This window comes from Molossus molossus, unplaced genomic scaffold, assembly GCF_014108415.1.
Source record: "Molossus molossus isolate mMolMol1 unplaced genomic scaffold, mMolMol1.p scaffold_m16_p_12, whole genome shotgun sequence".
Lineage (NCBI taxonomy): Eukaryota > Metazoa > Chordata > Mammalia > Chiroptera > Molossidae > Molossus > Molossus molossus.
In genome coordinates this window covers 67,776,593-67,802,592 of record NW_023425347.1, presented here as the reverse complement: position 1 = coordinate 67,802,592, position 26,000 = coordinate 67,776,593, and the positions used below count along the sequence as shown (strand labels likewise).

The following is a 26,000-nucleotide window of genomic DNA, read 5'->3' as shown; positions in this document are numbered from 1 at the left end:
TGCCAATGTCTAATTGTAGGTATGATAAACAGAGTATCCTGGTCCTTGTTTTACCAAGAAGGCTTTCCTTAATAGTTTTTTACATCACAATATTTTGAGTCTTTATTTTTATTTTTGCATTCATTTCAATATCCCCGACCAGAATCTTAACATTTCTTAGGAAGGCAGGTAGAGAGATCAGATCTTTGGTGATATGCTAAGATTAACTATGAATATTATGAAAGCAAACTGAGTGCACTGCAACCTATCTAAGTGAACCAATGGCTACCAGTCCCTACATACCTTGTAGATAAAAGAAAATCAATTTTTACACACCCTTTGTGCTTTATCTTAGACCAAGCCAGTTCTAAGAAACTGGTGTATTTCCAAGGAGCCCTCTAGCTCCGACAATTAACTGCCTTTAGCTGAGATTAAAACTTGTGTTTCTAATAACATATTGATGATAAACCAAACTATATGTAAGACAACTTATATGACTTATGACTAAGTCATGACCAGTGGCTCTTACAAACAGTATCAACCACAACCCCCTAGTACAAGTTAACAAAGAAACATTTCTAGAGTAAAAAATTACTCTGCTTCCTATTGAACTTACAAATGTGGAAAAGAAGTTAGCAATGGTCAGAGCCAGAATTCATAACATAGTATCTCTGGGTTAGTCAAACTCACTTTATGGTACTGCTTTGACAGAATTATTTAAGGCTTTGACAATTCAGGAATGAATTAATATGGTACCTTCTTCCTATCTTCTTGACAAAGACTTTTTCCTCGTTCCTTTACACTTCTAAAGAATAGGGCATCAGAATTGAGCCATATAACTTCCTATGCTCACTGCTAACTCATGTGTTGCAAATAGCATACCTAAATCTCAAGGTCCATAAAATTTTCTCTATAGTATAATTTTTTATTATCTATTTTTTTACAGAATTAACCCTTGTCTTCCAACTTAATTGTGAGCTCGCTGAGGGTAGAGACACCACCTTATTCATTAATGTATCTCCCACAGTTTCTATAATACAAGTAAATGTTTAATAATAAATTGATGAAAATAATTTTCAAAAACTATCCAACTTTACATAAAATATTTATTTATTTTTATCTAGGTGTATTTAAAAAACTAACTGTATTAGAGAGTTCTGCAGAGAAATAAAATCAGTAGGATGTGTGTGTGTGTGTATGTGTGTGCATGTGGATAAGGTCCACCCATATTATGGAGTGGAATCTGTTTTACTCAAAGTCTGAATTTAAAAAAAAATACCTTCACAGCAGCATCCAGACTACTATTTGGTCCAATATCTGGGCAATGTAGCCCACTTACAGTTGACACATAAAATTAACCATCACGCCAACCCTTATGATCTGTATTATCTCCTCTAACAATCATATTATCTCTATCAATAGGCCAAGATAACACAGGAGCACTTTTGAAATTATTTCTCCTCCATCACACCCTTCATTAAGGCTTTTAATCTGGCAACTATTAGAAGAAACCTTAAAGTTCGTTCTACATAAAGGAAAACTGGGATGCCCAAATAAGAAGTGACTTACTATACTGCATTAAACCAGAGTTAGAGTCACTTCTGTTCCTTTGACTTCTTTTGTTTTATTTTATTTTTTTATCCTCACCGGAGGATATTTTTGCATTTATCTTCAGATAGAGCGGGAGGGAGGAAAAAAGAGAGAGAAACATCGAGTGGTTGCCACCCACACAACCCCAACCGGGCCAGGGACAAACTGCAACTGAGGTACATGCCCTTAGCGGGAACCGAACCCGAGACTCTCTGGTCCATGGGCCGATGTTCTAACCACTGAACAAAACCAGCCAGGGTTGTTCCTTTGATTTCTAATCCAGCCTTTCTTCACTGTCACTCAGTCAGGCCTGGGCTTCTTCCCTTTATGCCCCAACCTTATTTTAATTTTGGTATTAATCCTAAAAAATGGTAAACTAATATAAATCAATTAATGTTTTAAAAATTTGATTGTCTCTATTACTTTTTCTTAAATAATCTTTATTTTTCCAATCATAACTGTTCTTGAGTAGAGTTAGCTCAATCTCTCACTCAATGTAGGAAAATCCTCCTGGAATCCATCATACTGTGAACTTTAACAAGGAATCTCAGAAAGCAGCTTGAGTTTACCCAGTAATAATTATACCAAATTGGTCAAAAGAAAAGCCATTATCAGTCTCTGTCCTCAACACACTGTTTTTAGTCAAGTCTTCATCATTTCTCACCTAAACATTTTTCCAGTTACTTGGTATCTATACTACCAACCCATTATTCATATTGCTGTCAGAGTGACCTTTTTAAATGCAAACCTAACTATATTATTCTCCTCTTTAAATCTGTGTTCAATGGCTCAGTTAGCACAGTACACAAAGGTGTTATTATCTTTTTTTTCTAGCTTCACCTCCCAAAATACACCCATATCTTCCTATGTTCCAGACTTATCAAAATGTTAACTTTATTCCAAATACTTTATACTAGTGTTTATCAATGTTTTTCACTTGTTTCCCCTTCTTTAAAATTATTTGAAATTTAAAATATATAAAATTTTTTTGGAATATCAATATAATTGCATAGTATACTGCTTTAAAATATATATATATATATATTTACTTCTGGTCAAGATAGCTCAGATTCTTCATTTTTATACACCCTCTCTGCTGCAACTATTTATCAATTATAGGTACAACCACACAGATGTACCTGGATTTTAAAATATATGAATATATCTGTAGACCAGAAATGAAAGAAGTCAAGAATTAGAGATAGAAGCCATGAACCTACTGAGCTCCAGACTGAGAAGTAGGGCAAAATGACCAGGAGTTTTATCCTGTTAAATGTATTAAATGAGGAAGCCATTGGACTGAGGTGGCTCTAATGCCTTAGAAGTCTATATAAAAAGACAAAACCTAAGCATGTAATATCTCAAAGTTAAGAAATCAATACCTAAGGAAAACCAAACATTAACAGCTGACTAGGCTTTCTCAAGTAAAGGTAAGTACTTTAGCTAGAGCAAATCCCATCATTTCCTTGCTTTGCTTCCACACCTTCCCTATAAAAATCTTTCCCTTCGCCCCTGTCTGTGCAATGCTTCCAACCACTTCCAGTTTGGCAATGCCCAGCTTAAATTGATTTTTGTTCAAATAAACCTTTAAAAATGTTAATATATCTCAGTTTATATTTCAACAGTTCTTATATGCTAAAAGGCACTAAAATTGCTTCACAATGGATTAGGGACTTAGTCTTCCAGTTTGATGTCAGGCTCTAGGATGGAGTTCAGTGATATGTCAAATGAAGGTTTAAAAAAAATGCTGCTACTTACTGCTGGAGGTCTCAGTAGAAAACACAGTCTCCAGAACAGTAACTAATAAAAGCTTATTTTCTACCTTAGCAATAAAATTTTAAATATTCCAATATCAATGCTGATAGAAGCCTCAAAAATGCCATTATAAGTCTGAACTAGAAAGCCTGTGAAAGCAGGTAAAGGCTATAAAAAATACTGAATACAGGTAGGGTTGAGCACAGCAGGAGAAACAATTAAACAAAACTATTTCCCACTAAAATATAATTCTTTTAAAAATGAACACTGAGAAAGACAGAATAATTAGAACATAAATTTTACTCCAGTCAGTTATACAATAGTGTAATAAGACTCTGAGATAAATATGTTTAGGATTTAAAAATACTAACTCCCATAAAAATAAAGATAAGAAAAAGATTACTTGTATTACCACTTCTATTGACTATTATATTGCTGAGATTCTGTCCAATGCAATGAAACAACAACAACAAAAAAAGCATAAGAATTAGAAGAGGCAAAAATGCTTTTTATTTGCCAATATATAATGATTTTTACACAGAAAATCCACAAGAATCTATAATTATTAAAACTAGTAAAACAAAAAAGTATACATCCAGAATAACAACAACTATAAAATACCAAAAAAGATAAAAAATCTAACAAAAGATCGATAAACCTCTAGGATAAAACTATAAAAAAGAGCATGTCTTTAAAAGTCCTGAACAGATGGAGACATAAACAAAGTATTCATAAATGAAAAAAACTAAATATCAAAAATAATCTATAACTTCAATTCTATTACAATTAGAATTTCAGCAAAGATATTTTTCTCCAGAACTTTAAAAGTTTATCCTAAAATTAATATTAAAATGTAGAAAAGTAACGTATACCAACTATTCTTAAATTTTAAAATAATAATAATAACATATATTGAGAAGAGGAACTGGATAACATTAGCCAAAATATTTTTTTAAAGAATAAGTTAGGCCCTGGCCAGTTTGGTTCAGCGGTTAGAGTGTCGGCCTGCGGTCCTGAGAGACCCGGGTTCGGTTCCCGCTAGGGGCGCGTACCTCGGTTGCAGTTTGTCCCTGGCCCTGGTTGGTTGTGCGGGTGGCAGCCACTCGATGTGTTCCTTTCGCGTCGATGTTTCTCTCTCTCTCTCTGTTCCTCTCTCTCCCTCCCACTCTACCTGAACAAAAAATGGAAAAATGTCCTCGGGTGAGGATAAAAAAAAAAAAAAAGAATAAGTTAGGCGGATTCAACATAATAGCTAATAAGAATTTCTTTAGAAATATAGTATTACCTTAAAAATATACACTAGGGTGTTCTTGCACAGAGATAGTCAAATAAACTAATGAAATAAAACAGACAATACCAAAATAGACAGACATATCAAAACTTAATATGTAATGGAGGTGGCATTACAAAGCATGGGGGAAATGATGAACTTAGTGAATGGTGCTAAGAAAATTAGTTATCTATATTGGGGAATATCCTCACACTACATGTAAAAATAAATTTCATATGAATAAAGCACAAAATATAAAAATAAAACTTTAAATATTTTAGAAATAAATATAAGAAAATATCTTGATAATCTTGGACTAGGAAAAGATTTATTTAAGCAAGACAACATGAAAAACATAAACTATAAAAGAAGCTTGATAAATCTTGCTATATGAACATTTTGAATTTTTGACCAATAAAGAAAACCATAAACAAAGATATCTGCCATAAACAAAGATATGTCATAATATACAAGAATTAATACCCAGACTATCTAAAGAATTCCTTGAGCCTGGCTGGTGTGGTTCAGTGTGTTGAGCATCAACCCATGCACCAAGAGGTCGCTGATTCAATTCCCAGTCAGGGCACATGCCCAGATTGTGGACCAGATCCCCAGTGTGGGGCATGCAGGAGGCAGCCAATAAATATTCTCTCTCATCGATGTTTCTATCTTTCTCTCCCTCCCCCTTCTTCTCTCTCTAAAATCAATAAAGAAAAAAAAAATTAAGAATTCCTTGAAACAGTAAAATAAGCCCAACAATCCAATTTTCAAAATGAAAAGTGCAAATGAGAAGAAAGTTCACTTAAAAAGAAATCTGGAATACCAACACATATATGCAAGTTCATGAAAAAAAAAAAGGAAATCCAAATGAAAACCACAATGATACATCATTTAATATCCATCATATTGTCAAAATTGTAAAAATCTGACAAAACTAAATACAGAAATTCAGGGAAATGGAAACTCTCATAAACAACTATACAAAGTAATTTACTATGACCTAAGTGAGCAATTTAACAGAAGACAGATGTTACTATCCTTTGACTCAGCAACTGCATTTCTAGATATAATCCATGTGAAACTTTGACACATGTATGCAATATGTATACAAACTTTGACACATGTATACAAAGAAATGTTCAATATTCATTGTGTCATTATTTATAAGAATCATAATTTATCCAATGAAAGATTTAAAAATTACTAAGTAGTCATATAATTGAATACTATATAGTAAAGTAAATAAACTTAAGTTACATGTTTTAACTTGTATAAAACTTATATACCTAATTTTAAGAATAAATGCAAGCTGCTGAGTGACATGTACAAAATGATATAAATTGTTTATAACTACTAGTGTGTAAGAATAATTTAAAGAGATATGAATATATTAAAGATAAAATTCAAGGTATTTATTTACTCTGGGAAGGAGGAAAGAGATGTGGATTAATAATAATAAACAGAAAACCCCTAAAAATACTCTCAAGCAAAATTCTAAGGTCCAATGAGACATTAAATTAAATGACTATAAAAAGATAGCCACAATATATTAGATATAAAACATATTAAGTGTATTTTTTAAATTCTTGGAAAGAAAAACAAATCAAAGTAATCTTAATTTTAAATATGATATTTTGAATTATATCTGCCACCCCATTCCTCCATCCTGCTTCTGGTGAAAATCCCTGCTGTAGAATTTCTCCTGGTTCCATATCTCTGCAAAATTATTCCATTGGCCTAGAATTCTTCAAATAGTTTTTCAAGCTAGAAATGTTATACTTCTTCATAAATATTCAGAGCTGAAATATAGGCTCTTTTTCATAGACTTTCTCAATATTAACAACCCACCACCAGGTCAATTAGTTTTGTGTTATAGCTCTTAGAACTCTGTGCCTATCATGAATTTTAATCACCATTTGCAAGTCTGTAAATTCTCAAAAGAATTATATCTTATTCTTTATAACATCAGGACCTAGCACATTCCTTGCACATAACAAGACACTCAGCTAATACTTGATACATGATAAGTGAACTAGAACTACTGAAGGAACATGAATGGCTAGCCTTGTCAATAAGTCATAGCCTTTAAAAATAAAATCCAGGTGCCTGGAATCAGGTAATCACAAACTGTCATTACAAGGACATGCACAAGAGAGATCCATTTATCCTTTCCTCACCTTTTTCCTCATTTCTTTGTTGTCCTGGGACTATCAGGTTATCTCTCCTGCCTCCCATTTTTCTAAATACTTCTAAATTAGAGTCTTTCAAGGCCACAAAAATGTACCTGAAATCTTCTTATACCAATCCTCTCATTTCTCCCAGGTTAGCCTATACCCTTAAGGTAGCCTGGCCTTACAATCTGAAATTTGTACCTGATGATCTACTCATGTTTCTGTAACTGTCACAGAGAATCTGTTTAATGTGGCATCTCTGGGTTTAACGACTTCACAGCTAACATGCCTGTGATTTCCCATGTGTCTAAGCGAGCCAATTTTGTGCTCCACCAAAAGCACATGGAAGATGACAGGTTGCCACTAAAGCCTCATTTGGAGGAGCTGGCACAGGGTTTTGTTGCTCTACTTCTTTGTCTCACACATCATTTGGTCCAACATGCTTCACATAATAATAAGAATAAGAAGAGTTAACTGTTACCAACCTTTTACTAATGAAAAAAATGAAACAATATTTTTTAATTTTCTTTTATTTATTTTTTATTGATTAATTTTTGTTACAGATGATTCTCCTTTTTTCCCCCACTGATTCCCCCCTCCCCCTCCCCTCCCTGCCCCTTCCCAAGATTGTTGTCCATGTCCACTGTTCATGCATACATGCGTATAAGTTCTGTGGTTCATCCCTCCCCCACCTCCCCACTCCTTAGGGAATTGTCAGTCTGTACCCCGCTTCCGCGTCTCTGGGACTACCCCATTCCTCAAACTGTTATGTTCATTATATTCCACAAATAAGTGAGATCATATGAAATTTGTCTTTCTCTGTTTGGCTTGTTTCACTTAGGATGATACTTTCCAGGTCCCTCCATGTAGTCTCAAAGGATAAGAGATCTTTCTTTCTTACCGCTACGTAGTACTCCATTGTGTATATGTACCACAGCTTTTTGATCCATTCATCTCCTGATGGGCACTTGGGCTGTTTCCATATCTTAGCAATTGTAAATAGTGCTGCTACAAAGATGGGGGTACATATATTTTTTCTTATTGGTGTTTTATTCTTCTTAGGGTATATTCCTAGAAGTGGGATCACTGGGTCAAATGGAAGATCAATTTTTAATTTTTTGAGGTGACACCATATTGTTTTCCATAGTGGCTGCACCAGTCTGCATTCCCACCAGCAGTGTACTAGAGTCCCCTTTTCTCCACACCCTCGTCAACACTTGTTGTTTGATGATTTGTTGATGGCGGCCATTCTGACAGGTGTGAGGTGATACCTCATTGTTTTTTAAAAATTTACGCTGAGTCACATAGCCTGGAATTAAGAGGTATGGCTATCTATATTCTTCTTATACAATAAATGTTATATATTACATATATATACAAATGTTATATACAATAGTCATTGCTTTTAACTGATTGTATACATATCATTTCTCTTCTTACACAAAAGAAGAAAAAAAAGGGGGGTCTGCAAAACAGGATTATAATATATCAGAACTAGAAAAATAGAAATGTTATACACACTTCTTATAGATGGACTAAGGCCTTAAAGGGGAAGTGGACAAACCAAAGTCACATCATGATGGGAAGCCATGCAGAATTAGGTAATTAGAATGTTCTTAAGTCCCTAGTTTGAAGTTCCCTCTCCACTTTTCAGAAGAAAACAATTTTAGATTCCTGACTTAGAGTTCTTCCTAGTTTCAGTAAATTTTATTTCCGGACAAGCTGTCTCTTTTAATAGAAATCTTGGGGTTCCAGTATTTCTATTCCAGGCTATAGGTCACAGCCACCTTGTTAAGATGTGTAATTTACAAAAATGACCAAAAAAATTGCTTTGTATATGGTACTAGTACTACTAGGGTGGACAAATTGAAAGTAGTCACTCCAGGAACTTAACCTCAGGTATCAAATGTTTGATGGAAAAAGTCAATTTTAAAAGTAAAAAAATGGCCCTGGCTGGTTTGGCTAAGTAGTTAGAGTGTCGGCCCACGAACTGGAGAATCCTGAGTTCGGTTCCCACTGAAGGCATGTACCTCAGTTGCAGTTTGTCCCCGGCCCCATTTGGGGTCATGTGGGTGGCAACCGGTTGATGTGTCTGTCTCACATCAATGTTTCTTTCTATCTTCCTCCCTCTCTCCCTCCTGCCCTATCTGAAGATAAATGCAAAATTGTCCTCAGATGAGGATAAAAAAAATAAATAAAACTAAAAGAATGTTAAACCTCATGGAATCTTACAGCCCAAAGAGTGAACTTTAATGTACACTTTCTTTTCTAATAAAAGAAATTAAAGAACTAAATAAATAGAGATGGCAGTTCTGCCAAAAGTAATCTATAGATTCAATTTAATCCTAGCAAGTTATTTTTTGGATATCAACAAATTAATTCTAAAGTATATATGGTGAAGCTAAAGATACAGAAGAGTCAACACAATACTGAAGGAAAAGAACAAACTTAAAGACTGAGACAACTTGCCTGGCCAGTGTGGCTTAATGGCTGAATATCGACCCATACACCAAGATGTCCCCTGTTCAATTCTCAGCCAGGGCACATGCCCAGGTTGTGGGCATGCAGGAGGAGGCCAATTGATGTTTTCTCTCATCGAATGTTTCTCTCTCTCTCCCCACCACTTCCTCTCTCTCTAAAATCAATAAAGAAAAGAAAAGAAAAAACTTAAAAAAAAAAAAAACTGAGACAACTCAACTTCAAGACTTACTATAAAGCTACAGTAATTAAGACACTTTGGTAGTGACAAAAGAATCAACAAATAAATCAATGGAACGAAATAGTGAGTCTGAAAATAGACCTACATAAACATAGTCTACTGATCTTTGACTAAAGAGCAACAGAAATACAGTGGAGAAAAGATAGTCTTTTCAGCAAATGATGCTGAAACAACTGGACGTTTGTGTGCAAAAAAAAAGAAAGAATCTAGACACTGACCTTATACCCTTCACAAAAGTTAACTCAAAACAAGTCATAGACCTGATGTAATACACAAAACTATAAAGCGCCTAGAAGATATAATAGGATAAAACGTAGATGGCATTGGGTATGGTGATGACCTTTTACATACAACAGCAAAGGCACAATCTATGAAAGAATTGATAAACTGGAACTCATTAAAATTAAAAACTTCTGCTCTTTGAAAGACAACACAAAGAGAATAAAAAACAACAGACTAGAAAAATATTTGCAAAAGACAAATCTGATAAAGAACTGTTATTCAAAATATATAAAGAACAAAATAAACAGACAAAGAACTCTTGAAACTCAACAATATACTGAACAACCCAATTCAAAAATGGGTCAAAGACCTGAATAAACATTTCAACAAAGAATATATACAGGTGCCAAATAAACATATAAAAATATGTGCTAAAAATCATTTCTTATTAAGCAACTACACATCTATTCAAGTTTCCAAAATAAAAAACACTAACAGCACCAAATGCTGGTAAGGATGTAGTGCAAAAGAAATTTTCATTCATTGCCAGTAGGAATGCAAAATGCTACAGCCACTTCAGAAGAGAGTTTAGCAGTTTCTTACAAAACTAAACATATTCTTATCATATGATCCAGCAATTGCACTACTTAGTATTTGCCCAAAGGAGTTGAAAAATTATGTCCATGCACATGGATGTTCATAGCAGCTCTATTCATAATTGCCAAAATTTGGAAGCAGCCAAGATGCCCTTCAGTAACTGAATGAATAAAAACTGTAGGACATTCGGACAGTGGAGTATTATTCAACAATAAAATGATAAAAGCTATCAAGCCATGAAGATAAAGAGAGAGACCTTAATTACATACTACTAAATGAAAGAAGTCAATCTGAAAAGTCTACATCCCATATAATTCCAACAATGTGACATTCTGAAAAAGGCAAAACTATGGAGACAGGAAAAAGAGCAATGATTGTCACGGCTTACAAGGAGGGAGGGATGAACAGGCAGAGCACAGAAGATTTTCAGGGCAATAAAACTGTTTTGTGTGACACATGTCAAGACTAGATCACATCAAATGGCAGAAGGCTAAAACATAAGAATTATATGAGAAGAATAATTTTTAATTATGGTGGACACAAGTGTAAAACCCAGCCTCCAAAGTTTACACATACCACCTTGAAGTTCTCTGTACCTAGACAGAAACAAAACAAAATAACAGAAAATGGCTTTGCACTGGCTCTTGGGTCATTTATAGTTCACTATTACCCTGTAAAACTCTGATAAAATTCTACCAGGGGAACAGCAAGATGTCCGAAATAGTAGTACAAAGATATTGGTAGATGTTTTTACTGTGAAAGGAATTTAATATGTGATAGTTCTTAAAAACAAACAAACAAAAAAGCAGCCATTTAATGTCTATAGAATTTGTCCTAAGGCATATACCAAATGGAAATGTTCAGCAAAAAAAAAAAAAAAAAAATCTACTAAATCTTGACAAGAACAGCTAGGGTCTCTAGCATTTGACCCATGACCTATTCCCATCAGCACTCATCACCACCACCTCTTCCTCCCAACTCTCACCTAGGACTACATTTCCACCCTTGGAGTGGCAGATCACTGATATCTCTCATTTCTCCCAAAGCTTCATGCTGCAGGTGCTTTATTCTAGGCAGATACATCTTAGAGAATTGGGCTCTGTTCCTCTACTCAATTCCAACTGCAGGGTAGAAGTTCTACCAAAGGTGGAGAATTCTGGGTAGGCCTGGATTGCTCCTGCTCCTGCTCCATTTACTACATAGTGTGGAGATTCTGTGTAAAGAGAGACAATACAAAAATACCAGGGGCTACCATTCCCTCACACTACCTCACCCATAGAACAGGAGTGTCATACTGGGAGAAGCAGGCCACTCTCCTTGTCCACAGCTCTGGTGCAGTAGCACAAAAATTCTACACAGAAAGAAAGGCATATCATAAGCGCAATAACTCTGAAACTCTCCCTAAATAGACTAAATTTGTTCATAACAAAGCAAGAAGTTCATACCTAACAGCATTTCCAAAAAACAATAGCAATACTGATGGTGAATAATCAAGAGGAGGTTGGGAGCAATGAGCAAAATGGTAGACCAAGCAGTAGTTTAACAGAGAGAATCTAGGAAAGAGAAGAGCTTTCCTGTGTCAGAGAAAACCTCAAAGACTGTCAACACCCTCCCCCCAAAAGAGATTGGGCTTTAATTGGAACAGACAATTTATATCTCAGGGCACTGGAAAGTAAATACAGCAATCAGATAGCAATTAATTGTGGCTAGGAGTTGAATGTTAATAGCAATAGAAACAGACCAAACAGAAAATTAATGGAAGATGAGAGAAAAGAATAGTCAAAAAGAGTTTGGCTAAGGTCACAGAGATCCTTTGTTTCCGGTGGTCAAAAAAATTGTGTACATGAGCAAGGATGCATCCTATGAAGGCTACATCTATGAATAGTGACATCAGATAAGTTATTCACATTGTGCAAAAATAAGTTCATTGAAATAGTTCATCCAAGTCACTAAGCAAATAAGCAAAAATGCACATAACAGTAATAAACCCCAGAAAAAGAGGAAAATAGTACTCAGAATTCCTACAATATATAATCTAAAATGTCAAATTTTCAACAACATTTATGAGATATGCAAATAAAGACAAAAGTATAACACACACACACACACACACAAAACAAAACAAAACAACAAAAAAAAAAAAAAACAGGCAATAGAGGCTGTTTTTAGGTGCCCCAGATGTTGAACTTCTCAGACATGTATGTTAAAGGATCTATTAGAAATATTATAAATTTATTAAAAGAATGAAAGAATACTATGTCAAAAGAAGACAAAGGCAATAGTTCATCAAATAGAGAATATCAATAAATAGAAACTGTTTTTGAAAAAAACAATATGAGAATTCTGGAGTTGAGAAGATCAATAACCTAAATGAAAAAATCATTCGAAAGGCTCAACTACATATTTGAACTAGCAGAATAAAGAATCAATGAACTTCTTCCTTTCTAATTTGGATTCCTTTTATTTTTTCTTCTTGTCTGATTGCTGTGGCTATGACTTCCAGAACTATGTTAAATAAGAGTGGTGAAAGCGGACATCTCTGTCTTATTCCTGTCCTTAAAGGAAATTCTTTTGGCTTTTGCCCATTTAGTATGATGTTGACTGTAGGTTTCTCATAAGTGACCTTTATTATGTTGAGATATAATCCTTCTATTCCCATTTTGCTGAGAGTTTTTATCAAAAATGAATGCTGGGTTTTGTCAAATGCCTTTTTGGTGTCTATTAATATGATCACATGATTTTTATCTTTCATTTTGTTTATGTGGTGTATCATATTTATTGATTTATGAATATTGTACCAGCCTGGCATCCCTGGGATAAATCCCACTTGGTCATAATGTATAATTTTTGTAATATATTGCTGGATTTGATTTGCTAAGATTTTGTTGAGCATTTTGGCATCTATGTTCATCAGGGATATTGGCCTGTAATTTTCTTTCTTTGCAATGTCTTTTTCTGGTTTGGGATTAAGATAATTCCATAAAAACAGATTAAATGTCTTCTTTCCTCTTGAATTTTTTGGAATAGTTTAAGAAGAACAGGTGATAGTTCTTTGAATATTCAGTAAAACTCCCCTGGTGTAGCTGTGTGGCCCAGGGCTTTTGTTTCCTGGAATTTTATTGACTACTTCTTCTATTTCCTAAATTGTTATTGGTCTGTTTAGGTTTTCTCACTAGTTTTGAAATAGTACATGATTCTAAGAATTTGTCCATTTCACCGAGGTTGTCAAATTTGTGGGTATATAATTGTTCACAGTATTTTCTTACAATCCTTCGTATTTCTGTAGTGTCCATTGTTACTTCACCTCTTTCATTCCTGATTTTATTAATTTAGATTCCTTCTCTTTGTTTCTTGATGAGTCTGACTAAAGGTTGATAAATCTTGTTTATCTTTTCAAAGAACAAGCTCTTAGTTTCATTGATCTTTTATATTGTTTTTCTAGTTTCTATGTCATTTATTTCTGCTCTGATTTTTATATCTCCTTCCTTCTACTAACTCTGGACTTTTCTTTTTTTTTTCCTCTTTCTAAATCTTTAAGTTGTTGGGTTAGATAGTTAACTGTCATTGTTCGCAGATGACATGATATTGTACATAGAAAACCTTAAAGACTCCATCATAAAATACTGAATTTAATAAATAAATTTGGCAAAGTAGCAGGATACAAAATCAACATCCAGAAATCACTGGCATTTTTATACACCAATAATGAACACACAGAAAGAGAAACTAAAAAAAAAAAAAAAAAAAAATCCCATTGCAACAAAAGATAAGATGCCTTGGAATAAACTTATCCAAAGAAGTAAAGAACCTGTCCCCAAAAAACTACAGGACATTGAAAAAAGAGAGGAAGATATAAAAAAGTGGAAGAATATACCTTGTTCATGGATTGGAATAATTAACATCATTAAAATGTCCATACTATCCAAAAAAAATCTATAGATTCAATGCAATCCCCATTAAAATACCAACGACATATTTCACAGAACTAGAACAAACATCCCAAAAGTTTATACAGAACTAAAAAAGACCCTAAATAGCCACACCAATCTTGAAAAAGAACAAAGTAGGAGGGATCACAATACTGGATATCAGGTTATCCTACAAAGCCATTATAATCAAAACAGCATAGTACTGGCACAAGAATAGGCAGATAGAGCAATGAAACAGAACAGAGAACCCAGAAATTGACCCAAGATATTATGCTCAATTAATATTTGACAAAGGTCACAAGAGCATTCAATGAAGTAAAGGCAGCCTCTTCAATAAATGGTGTTGGGAAAACTGGACAGCTACATGCAAAAAAATGAAACTAGACCATCAACTTACACCATATACAAAAATAAACTCAAAACAAATAAAAGATATAAATGTGACTCATGAATCCATAAAAATCTAGAATAAAATGTAGGCTACCCAATTTCAGACATCACACATATCAACATTTTCACTGATACAATGCCTAAGGCAAGAGAAACAAAAGAAAAAATTAATACATGGAACTATATCAAACTAAAAAGCTTCTATACAGCAAAAAAAAACAAACAAGCATCAAAATGAAAAAGGAACCCACTAGATAGGAGAGCATAATTACCAATGATACATCAAATAAGGGATTAATTTCCAAAATATATAGAGTGCTCATACAACTCAACAAAAGGAAGACAAAAAACCCAATTAAAAACTGGGCAGAGGCCCTAAATAGACACCTCTCCAAATAGGACACACAAATGGCCAAGAGACATATGAAAAAATATTCAGTGTCACTAATCATCAGAGAGATGCAAATTTAAACAACTATGAGGTATTACCTCACACCTGCCAGAATGGCTGCCATCAACAAATCATCAAACAACAAGTGCTGGTGAGGATGTGGAGAAAAGGGGACTCTAGTACACTGCTGGTGGGAATGCAGACTGGTGCAGCCACTGTGGAAAACACTGTGGTGTTACCTCAAAAAGTTAAAATTTGAACTGCCATTTCACCCAGTGATCCCAAGTCTAGGAATATATCCTAAGAAGCCTGAAACACCAACCAGAAAGAATATATGTACCTCTATGTTCATAGCAGCACTATTTACAATAGCTAAGATCTGGAAACAACCCAAGTGTCCATCAATGGATGAATGGATAAAAAAAGCTGTGGTACATATACACAATGGAATACTCTGCAGCTGTAAGAAACATCTCCTATCCTTTGAGATGACATGGAGGGACCTGGAGATTATTATGCTATGCAAAATAATCTAGTAAGAGAAAGACAAGTATCACATGACCTCAGTTATTTGTGCAATATAATGAACAAAATAAGGTGATGAACAAAATAGACCCAGAGACATAGAAGTAGGGTTCAGACTGACAAACTTCAGAGGAGATGGGCAGGGAAGGTGTGGAGAGATAAAAAAAAAAAAAAACATATGCATATAATGGACACAGACAACAATGCTCATGGGGAGGGGTGGGAACAGGAGGAGGGTGTCAACTGGGGGAAAAAGGAGAAACATTCATAACAAAAATAAATTAATTAAATGCAAAATTTTAAAAAAGGATCAATGAACTTGAAGTGCACATAAAATACTTTCTAGGTTTAGACCATATACTAGACAATAACAGAAAAGTCTCAATTTATTTTTAAAGTTTTGTATTATAAAATATGTTCTCTGTACATATTAGGATTAACAATACCAAGGAAAATTTGGAAATTAACAAATATATTGAGATTAAACAGCCAAAAAATCATAGATATGATCACAAAGAAAATTAGAAAATAATTTGAGTTAAAAAGAAAGAAAAACTCCATTACCAAAACTAATAGAATGTTGCTAAAGCAGTGCTTAGAGGCGCATTTATAGCTAAAACTCCTGTTTTATTTTAAAAGAGAAATATCTCATATCAATCACTTAACCTTCATCTTAGTAACTAATAAAAGATAAGTAAACTAACCCAAAGCAAGCAGAAGGAAGAAAATAATAAATATTGGAGTGCAATGAATGCAATAGAGCATCACAATAGAGAAAATTAACAAAATGTAAAGCTGATTCATTGAAAAGACAAAACAAAGAGACAAATATTTAGTTAGATTGACCAAGAATAAAAAAACACAAAGACTAATGGTTCTGTGAAGATGGCAGCTGGCAGGACCGGAGGGAGGGTGAGTGTGTGAAGAGTGAGCTAGAGTGTGAGAGAGTATGAGTGGACATGAAGGTGGACAACCAAACTCCTGTGGTGCAGAGACACAGAGCAGAAGGTTCCTGTGCTGTGGACAGGAACAGCCAGTTACAGCGGTCAGAGGCTCTTGAGGGCACTTCTCCCTGCGCTGAGAGGAGGTCCCACCATTTTAAAAGATCACGGGTCTTCCCTGGGAGGAGACAGTGGGAGCAACTAGAGCCCAGCAACCTAAGCCCACCAGCAACCTAAGCCCACCAGCGCACCTGGCACCACTGGACCAGTGGACACTCTGTGTCAACACAGACCAGTACACAGTAGTGCAGCTCCCAAGGTGCCGGTAGAGGAAGCTGCAAACAGCCAGGAGCCAAACACCATCCTCCATAGTAGCAGCCCCATTAGAGTCAAGATATACCCCCAGCAACAGAGGCTGGGGAGAGACATCCATCTCCAGGCAACAAAAGCACAGAACAGCAGCTGAGACCCAACCCCAAAAACTACAGCATAAACTGAGCAGGAGTTGAGCCCCATGGGGCAGCAGCACTCCCCAGCTGCCAGCTACAGACCTGCGGCTCCACAGAGACCTGTGTGGTCAAGCAACTCACAAGAGCAGTGGGAAGCCAGAGTCCTAGAGGGGTTGGTGTGATCCAGCTGCCCACCCGTGGGACCTGCAGGGTGTGAGGGCTCCACAGAGGTCTGTGCTACCCAGCAGAGACTGTGCTACCCAGGTACCCACAGGACCTGCAGGGTGCAGAGACACCAAAGAGGCCTGTTCCACCCAGATACACACAAGATTGGTGTAGAGGATGTGAAAATGCAGGCAGAAAGAATGGAAGCTACACAAATGATCACCCAGGACCAAATGGGAATTACAACTAAAATAAAGACAAATGCTCAGAAAAAAGCAACAGAAAAGCAGCACAACAGGACCATATAAACATGGACACTGGTAGGATCTGCAGAGGCAGGAGAGGGTGGCGAGCTGGGAACCCACAAACAGCAGCAGTCTTAGCTGTCAGCAGCGCCCTTGGAGAATAAAGACCAAGCCTGCTCCACAGCTCAGAGAGCCTTAACAGAGTGCTAAAATAGCCACAGCCACTCACCTGGGGGCTATGGCAGAGGTAGGACAGACAGGACTAGAACTCTGTGGGGAAAACCGAGATTTGGAGGGCACTCAGAGTTTTTGCTGAATTGTGGCCACAAAGGACTGTGGCCAGTGTGCTCCTTCCCAAAGCTGTGGAGAAAAGTAGCAGGCCCCCTAGGAGATGCACCTTTGTCCAGGTGAGGCAAAGAAATGCAAATTAAGGCTCATTAACAACCAGCATCTATCCCAAACTCTGGAAATACTCTTATGCAGAACACCAGGGCTACATTCCAAGGCACTGAGTAACTGAGACTACTAGCCTCCAAGTAAAATCTAGAGCATAACTGAACCTTTCCTGGGCTTACAAATCTACCTGGGAAAGTAAGACATGACAGCGGTGTTTAACATGGGCCTGCCCAGGCTCATCCAAACCCAGTAGAGGGAGCCACAAACAGCAGAACACCAACACCCACAGGGAAAATTTGGCAGGCTCCAAAACCCCCTGAGATAACCAAAATGGTGAAACAAAGAAACAAATCCCAAATGAAAGAACAAAAGAACTCTATCGAAAATGAGATCGATGAAATGCAGTTAAGCAAATTAAGAGAGGTAGAGTTCAGAGCCATGATCCCGAGGAAGCTCAACAGCATAGATAAGGACATCAACACCATGAGTAAAGATATGAAAACATTGGAAACCAACCCAGTGGAAATGAAGAATGACATAGTAGAAATTAAAAAACACATGGGAAGGACTAAACAGCAGAGTAGAGGAAGTTGAGGACAGGATCAGTGAATTAGAAGACAGGGTAGAAAAAATCAACCAATCAGAAACCAAAAGGTAAAAAACAGGAAGATAGCTTAAGAGAACTGTAGGACAACTGGAAACGTAATAACATTTGCATCATAGGAGTCCCCAAAGAGGAAGAAAATGGGCATAGGTTAGAAAATATATTCGAAGAAATAGTGACAGAAAACTTTCATAACTTGGTGAAGGAAGAAGGCATTCCAGTTCAAGAAGCACAGAGAGCCCCGAATAAGAAGAACCCAAACAGGCCCACACCAAGACACATAGTAATTAAAATGCCAAAAATTAAAAACAAAGAGAGAATCCTAAAGGCAGCAAGAGATAAGCAACAGGTTACCTACAAAGGGACCCCTATAAGGCTCTCAGCTGACTTCCCACCAGAAACCTACAGGCCAGAAGTGGGTGGCATGAAGAAATCAAGGTCATGAAAAATAAGGATCTGAATCCAAGACTACCCTAGCCAGCAAGGCTATCATTCAAAATAGAAGGTCAAATAAAGAACTTTCCAGAAAATAAAAGGTTAAGGGAATGTATTAACACCAAATCAGCACTACAAGATATGCTAAAAGGATTGCTATCATTAGTAGAAGAAATAGAAAAAAAAAATAGAACCACACTAAACAAAAATGGCAATAAATAAGTACATATCAATTATCATTTTAAATGTGAATGGTTTGAATGTTCTGATAAAAAGACACAGAGTAGCTGACTGGATAAGAAAGCAGGACTCACATATATGGTATTTATAAGAGACCCACCTCACAACAAAAGACTCACATAGGTTGAAAGTGAAAGGGTGGAAAAAAATCTTTCAAGCAAATGGGAAGCAAAAAAAAGCTGGGTAGCAATACTCATATCTGATAAAGTAGATTTCAAAATGAAGGCCATAACTAGAGACAAAGAAAGCCACTATATAATACTGAAAGGATATATCCAACAGGAAAATATAACCTTGGTAAACATATATGCACCCAATATAGGAGCACCAACATATATTAAAAATATTTTGGAGGACTTCAAAGGAGAAATCAACAGCAATACAATCATAGCAGGGGACTTCAACACCCCGCTGACATCACTGGACAGACCTTCTAGACAAATTTAGCAAGGAAACACAGACTCTAAATGAAGCACTAGACCAAATGGATTTAATAGATGTCTACAGAGAATTACAGCCAAAAACTGCAGGATTCACATTCTTCTCAAGTGCACATGGGACATTCTCAAAGATAGACCACATGACAGAAAACAAACTAAATCTCTACAAGTTCAAGAAGATTGAAATTATATCAAGCATCTTCTCAGATCACAATGGCATGAAACTAGAAATCAATTACTACAAAAATATGCAAAGACACCTGAACACATGAAGGCTAAATAGCATGTGATTAAACAATGAATGGGTTACCGAGGAGATCAAGGAAGAAATTTAAAACTTCCTGGAAACCAATGAAAATGAACACACAACAACACAAAATCTATGGGATGCAGCAAAAGCAGCTCTGAGAGGGAATTTCATAGCACTATGGGACTAACTCAAGAAGCAAGAAAAATCTCTAATAGACTATCTAACTGTACAACCTAAACAACTAGAAAGCAAACAAAAAGAAAACCCCAGAACAAGTAGAAAGAAGGAAATATTAAATATCAGAGCAGATATAAATGACATGGAGACCAAAAAAAACTATTCAAAGGATCAATGTAACAAAGAGCTAGTTCTTTAAAAAGATAAACAAGATTGATGTACCCTTAGCTAGACTCACCAAGAAACAAAGAGAGAGAACCCAAATACCCAAAGTCAGAAATGAAAGAGGATAAATAATAACTGACAACCCGGAAATACCACGGACTGTTAACAATTATTATGAACAATTATACGGCAACAAATTTGACAATCTAAGTGAAATGGAAAAATTTCTAGAAACACATAGTCTCCCAAAACTGACGTGGGAAGAGATAGAAAACTTGAACAGATTAATAACAACAAAAGAAATTGAAGATGCCATCTAGACTCTCCCAGCAAACAAAAGCCCAGGCCCGGATGGCTTCATGGGGGAATTTTACTGAACATTCAAAGAAGAACTAACACCCATTCTCCTCAAACTATTTCAAAGAATTTAAGAAGGACGACTTCCAAACTTGTTTTATTAGGCCCGCATAATTCTAATTCCAAAACCAGAAAAGGACACTACAAAGAAAGAAAACTACAGGCCAATATTGATCCCTGATGAACATAGATGTCAAAATCCTGAAAAATTACTAGCAAATAGAAACCAGCAATACATCAAAAAAATTATTCACCATGACCAAGTGGGATTCATCACAGGGATGCAAGGCTGGTACAATATTCGCAAATCAATAAATGTGATACACCACATAAACAAAATGAAAGATAAAAGTATTATGATTATATCAATAGACGCTGAAAAAGCATTCTTCAAAATCCAGCACCCATTTCTGAGAAAAACGCTCAGCAATCTGGGAATAGAGGGATCATATCTCGACATAATAAAGGCCATATATGAAAGACCTACAGCCAACATCATACTCAATGGGCAAAACCTAAAAGCATTTCCCTTATGAACAGGAACAAGACAAGGATGCCCACTTTGGCCACTCTTATTTAACATAGTACCGGAGGTCTTAGCCACAGCAATCAGACAGAAAGAAAAAATAAAAGGAATCCAAATTAGAAAGAAGGAAGTGAAACTGTCATTATTCACAGATGACATGATACTATATGTAGAAAATCCCAAAGACTCCATCAAAATTTACTAGACTGAATAAACAAATTTGGCAATGTAGCAGGATACAAAATTAACATCAAGAAATTTACAGCATGCTTATATACAAATGATAAACTCACAGAAAGAGAAATTTTTTAAAAATCCCATTTACCATCGTGGTAAAAAATTAAGATACCTAGGAATAAACTTAACCAAAGAAATAAAGGACCTATTCACAGAAAACTACAGGTCATTAAAAAAAAGAAACAGAGGAAGATATAAAAAAGTGGAAGCGCATACCTTGTTCATGAATTGGAAGAATTAACATCATTAAAATGTCCATACTGCCCAAAGCAATCTATAGATTCAATGCAATCCCCATCAAAATACTAATGACATATTTCACAGAACTAGAACAAATACTTCAAAAGTTCATATGGAACTAAAAAAGACCCCGAATAGCCACCGCAATCTTGAAAAAGAACAACAAACTTGGAGGGATCACATTACCAGATTTTAGGTTATAATGCAAAGCCACTGTAATCAAAATAGCCTATTACGGGCACAAGAATAGGCAGATAGATCAATGGAACAGAATAGAGAACCCAGAAATGTACCCAAAACATTATGCTCAGTTAATATTTGACAAAGGGGGCAAGAGCATACAATGGAGTAAAGACAGCCTCTTTAATAAATGGCGTTGGGAACATTGAACAGCTACATGCAAAATAAATGAAACTAGACCATCAACTTACACCATACACAAGAATAAACTAAAAATGAATAAAAGACTTAAATGTGACTCATAAATCCATAAAAATCCTCGAAGAAAATGTAGGCAACAAAATTTCAGACATCATACACAGCAGAATGTTCACTGATGCATCACCCAAGGCAACAGAAACAAAGGAGAAAATGAACACATGGTACTACATCAAACTCAAAAGTTTCTGCACAGCAAAAGAAACAACCACAAAAATGGAAAGGCAACCCACTCTATGGGAGAGCATAATTGCCAATGATACATCAGATAAGGGGTGAATTTCCAATATATATAGAGTGCTCATACAGCTCAACAAAAGGAAGACAAAGAACCCAATTAACAAATAGGCAGAGGAACTAAATAGACACCTCTCCAAACAGGACATAGAACTGGCTAAGAGACATATGAAGAAATGCTCAACATCACTAATCATCAGAAAGATGCAAATTAAAACAACAATGAGGTATCACCTCACACCTGTTAGAATGGCCGCCATCAACAAATCATCAAACAAGTGTTGGCGAGGGTGTGGAGAAAATAGGACTCTAGTACACTGCTGGTGGGAATGCAGACTGTTTCAGCCACAATGGAAAACACTATGGTGTTACCTCAAAAAGTTAAAAATTGAACTGCTATTTGACCCTGTAATCCCACTTCTAGGAATATACCCTAAGAAGCCTGAAACACCTATCAGAAAAAATATATGTACCCATGTGTTCCTAGCAGCACTATTTACAATAGCTAAGATCTGAAAACAGCCCAAATGTCCATCAATAGACGAATGAAAAAAAAAGCTGTGGTACATATACACAATGGAGTACTATGCAGCTGTAAGAAAGAAAGAGCTCTTATCCTTTGAGACTACATGGAGGGACCTGGAGAGTATTATCCTAAGTGAAACAAGCCAAGCAGAGAAAGATAAATATCACATGATCTCACTTATTTGTGGAATATAATGAACATAACAGTCTGAGGAACGGGGTAATCTCAGAGACGTGGAAGTGGGGTACAGACTGACAATCCCCAGAAGATGGGGTGGTGGGGGAGAGACAGACCACAGAACTTTTATGCATGTATGCATGAAAAATGGACATGAACAACAAAGCTGGGGTAACCTGCGCAAAGGGTGGGGGTGGGGAGTATCAGTGTGGGAAAAAGGAGAAACATCTGTAACAAAAATAAATTAATTAATTAAATAAAAAAAAAAAACAAAGACTTAAATTAGTATATTCAGGAATGAAACAGGAGGTATCACTAATAACATTACAGAAATAAAAAGAATTATAAACGCACACTAAAAATGATAAATGCCAACAAGCCAGATAACTAGCATGAAATGGACAAAGTTCTAGAAAGACATAAACTATCCAAACTGACACAAAAAGAAATACAAAATTTGAATACACCTATACCAGTAAATATATTCAATTAGAATATTAAAACTACCCACAAAGAAAAATGCAGGCCCAGATTATTTTACTGGTGAATTCTATAAATCATCAAGAATAAGGAGGAGGAGGCGGCTTGGGGAGAACGAGCAGCGAGCTGGATCACGGAGCGTGAGTGAAGGAGCCCAGCCACTTGCCCGCCCGCCGCCGCCTCCCCTCTGTAAGCAGGAGTCCGGGACAGGGCCGGCCAGCTGCCCCAGCCCCTCCCTTGTTGTCAGGCCGCCAGGGCTGCGCGTGCGAGCCAGGGGGAGGGAGAGCGAGCGGGCACCGGGAGGAGGCTGCCGGACTGGGACCGGGACCCAGCGAGCGCCCGCGTGCGCGTGGCGTGAAGGGAAGCCGCTGCCTGCTCCCTTCGCCTTCCCTTCTCTCCTCCCCACCGCGAAGCAGCACCATGTCGGCGCAGGCGGCCAAAGTCAGTAAAAAGGAGCTCAACTCCAACCACGACGGGGCGACGAGACCTCAGAAAAAGAACAGCAAGAAGCAATTGAACATATTGATGAAGTACAAAATGAAATAGACTTAATAACAAGCCAGTGAGGAGATTTTGAAAGTAGAACAGAAATATAACAAACTCCGCCAACCATTTTTTCAGAAGAGGCCAGAATTTATCACCAAAATCCCAAATTTTTGGGTTACAACATTTGTCAACCATCCACAAGTGTCTGCACTGCTTGGGGAAGAAGATGAAGAGGCGCTGCATTATTTGACAAGAGTTGAAGTGACAGAATTTGAAGATATTAAATCAGGTTACAGAATAGATTTTTATTTTGATGAAAATCCTTACTTCGAAAATAAAGTTCTCTCCAAAGAATTTCATCTGAAAGAGAGTGGTGATCCATCTTCAAAGTCCACTGAAATCAAATGGAAATCTGGAAAGGATTTGACGAAACATTCAAGTCAAACACAGAATAAAGCCAGCAGGAAGAGACAGCATGAGGAACCAGAGAGCTTCTTTACCTGGTTTACTGACCATTCTGATGCAGGTGCAGATGAATTAGAAGTCATCAAAGATGACATTTGGCCAAATCCATTGCAGTACTACTTGGTTCCTGACATGGATGATGAAGAAGGGGAAGGAGAGGAAGATGATGATGATGAAGAGGAGGAAGGGTTGGAAGATATTGATGAAGAAGGTGATGAGGATGAAGGTGAAGAAGATGAAGATGATGATGAGGGGGAGGAAGGAGAGGAAGATGAAGGAGAAGATGACTAATGGAACACTGATGGATTCCAACCTTTTTTAATTTTCTCCAGTCCCTGGGAGCAAGTTGCAGTCTCTTCTTCCGCCCCCCCCCCCTTGTGCTCAGTCACCCTGTTTTTGAGGTCTCTTTTCTCTCCTTTACACCATGGTTCTTACCTTATTTGGGGGGGATGTACTTTGAGCAGAATACAGTGGGAAAAGAATCTCTGCCCCTTTCTGTTCCAAATTCATTTTTATCCCTTCTTGTCTCAAGAAACTTTATGGAATCAACACCACCGTGCTCTGTGGGTAAAAAGAAAAACCTTCTGCTCGCTTAGCTCTGCTGGAAGCTGGAGGGTGCTAGGCCCCTGTGTAGGACTGCATAGAATTCTAGCTTTTTTCCTCCTTTCTCTGTATATTGGGCTCAGAGATTACACTGTGTCTCTATGTGAATATGGACAGTTAGCATTTACCAACATGTATCTGTCTACTTTCTCTTGTTTAAAAAAAGAAAAAAAAAAAAAAACTTTAAAAAAGGGGGGGGTTATAGAAGGTCAGCAAAGGGTGGGTTTGAGATGTTTGGGTGGGTTAAGTGGGCATTTTGACAACATGGCTTCTCCTTTGGCATGTTTAATTGTGATGTTTAATGGACATCCTTGCAGTTTAAGATGACACTTTTAAAATTCTCTCCTAATGATGACTTGAGCCCTGCCACTCGATGGGAGAATCAGCAGAACCTGTAGGATCTTATTCGGAATTGACATTTCTCTATTGTAAATTTGTTCCTGTTTATTTTTAAAATTTCTTTTTGTTTCACTAGAAAGAAAAGATGATGCTCAGTTTTAAACGTTAAAAGTGTATAAGTTGCTTTGTTACAATAAAACTAAATGTGTACACACACACACACAAACATCAAGAATAAGAAAATGCCAATCATTCATAAATCTTTTCTCAACTCATTCTTTTAGGCCAGACTTACTCTGACACCAAAACCAAAGACATCACAAGAAAAGAAAACCAAGGACCAACAGCTCTTATGAAGAATCCTTAATAATAAGAATGACACAGCTGTTATTGAAAACAATTTGGTAGCCCTGGCCAGTTTGGCTCAGCGGTTGAACGTCAGCCTGTGGACCAGAGAGTCCCGGGTTCAGTTCCCGCTAGGGGCACATACCACAAAAAAAAAAAAAACACAATTTGGTAGTTCCTCAAAATATTACATATATAGTTACCATGTGACCAGCAATTTCACTTCTAGGTATATACCCAAGAGAAATGGGAAAAAAAAAAAAACGTTCAAACAATAACTGGCACACAAAGTCCATAGCAAAGGTAGAAACAACCCAAATATTCATCAACTGATCAACAGATAATTAAAACAATAGAGTACTATTTGGTTATAAAAGGAATGATGTAGTTATAAGATAAATATTTCTGGAGACCTAATGTACAACATGGTGACTACAGTTAATAATAATGTGCTATATAGTTGAGAACTGCTAAGAAAATAGATCTCAAGTGTTCTTAC

At 36.5% G+C, this 26,000-nt stretch overlaps 1 protein-coding gene and 1 pseudogene across 2 annotated transcripts in view; one reads left to right on the top strand and one right to left on the bottom strand.

Moving 5' to 3' along the window:
• The window catches only part of AGBL4 (ATP/GTP binding protein like 4), a 1,033,620-nt gene that overhangs the window by 954,068 nt on the left and 53,552 nt on the right, over positions 1-26,000 (bottom strand). The gene's annotated exons all lie outside the window — the stretch shown is intronic.
• Positions 23,684-24,776, top strand: LOC118626962 (annotated as a pseudogene).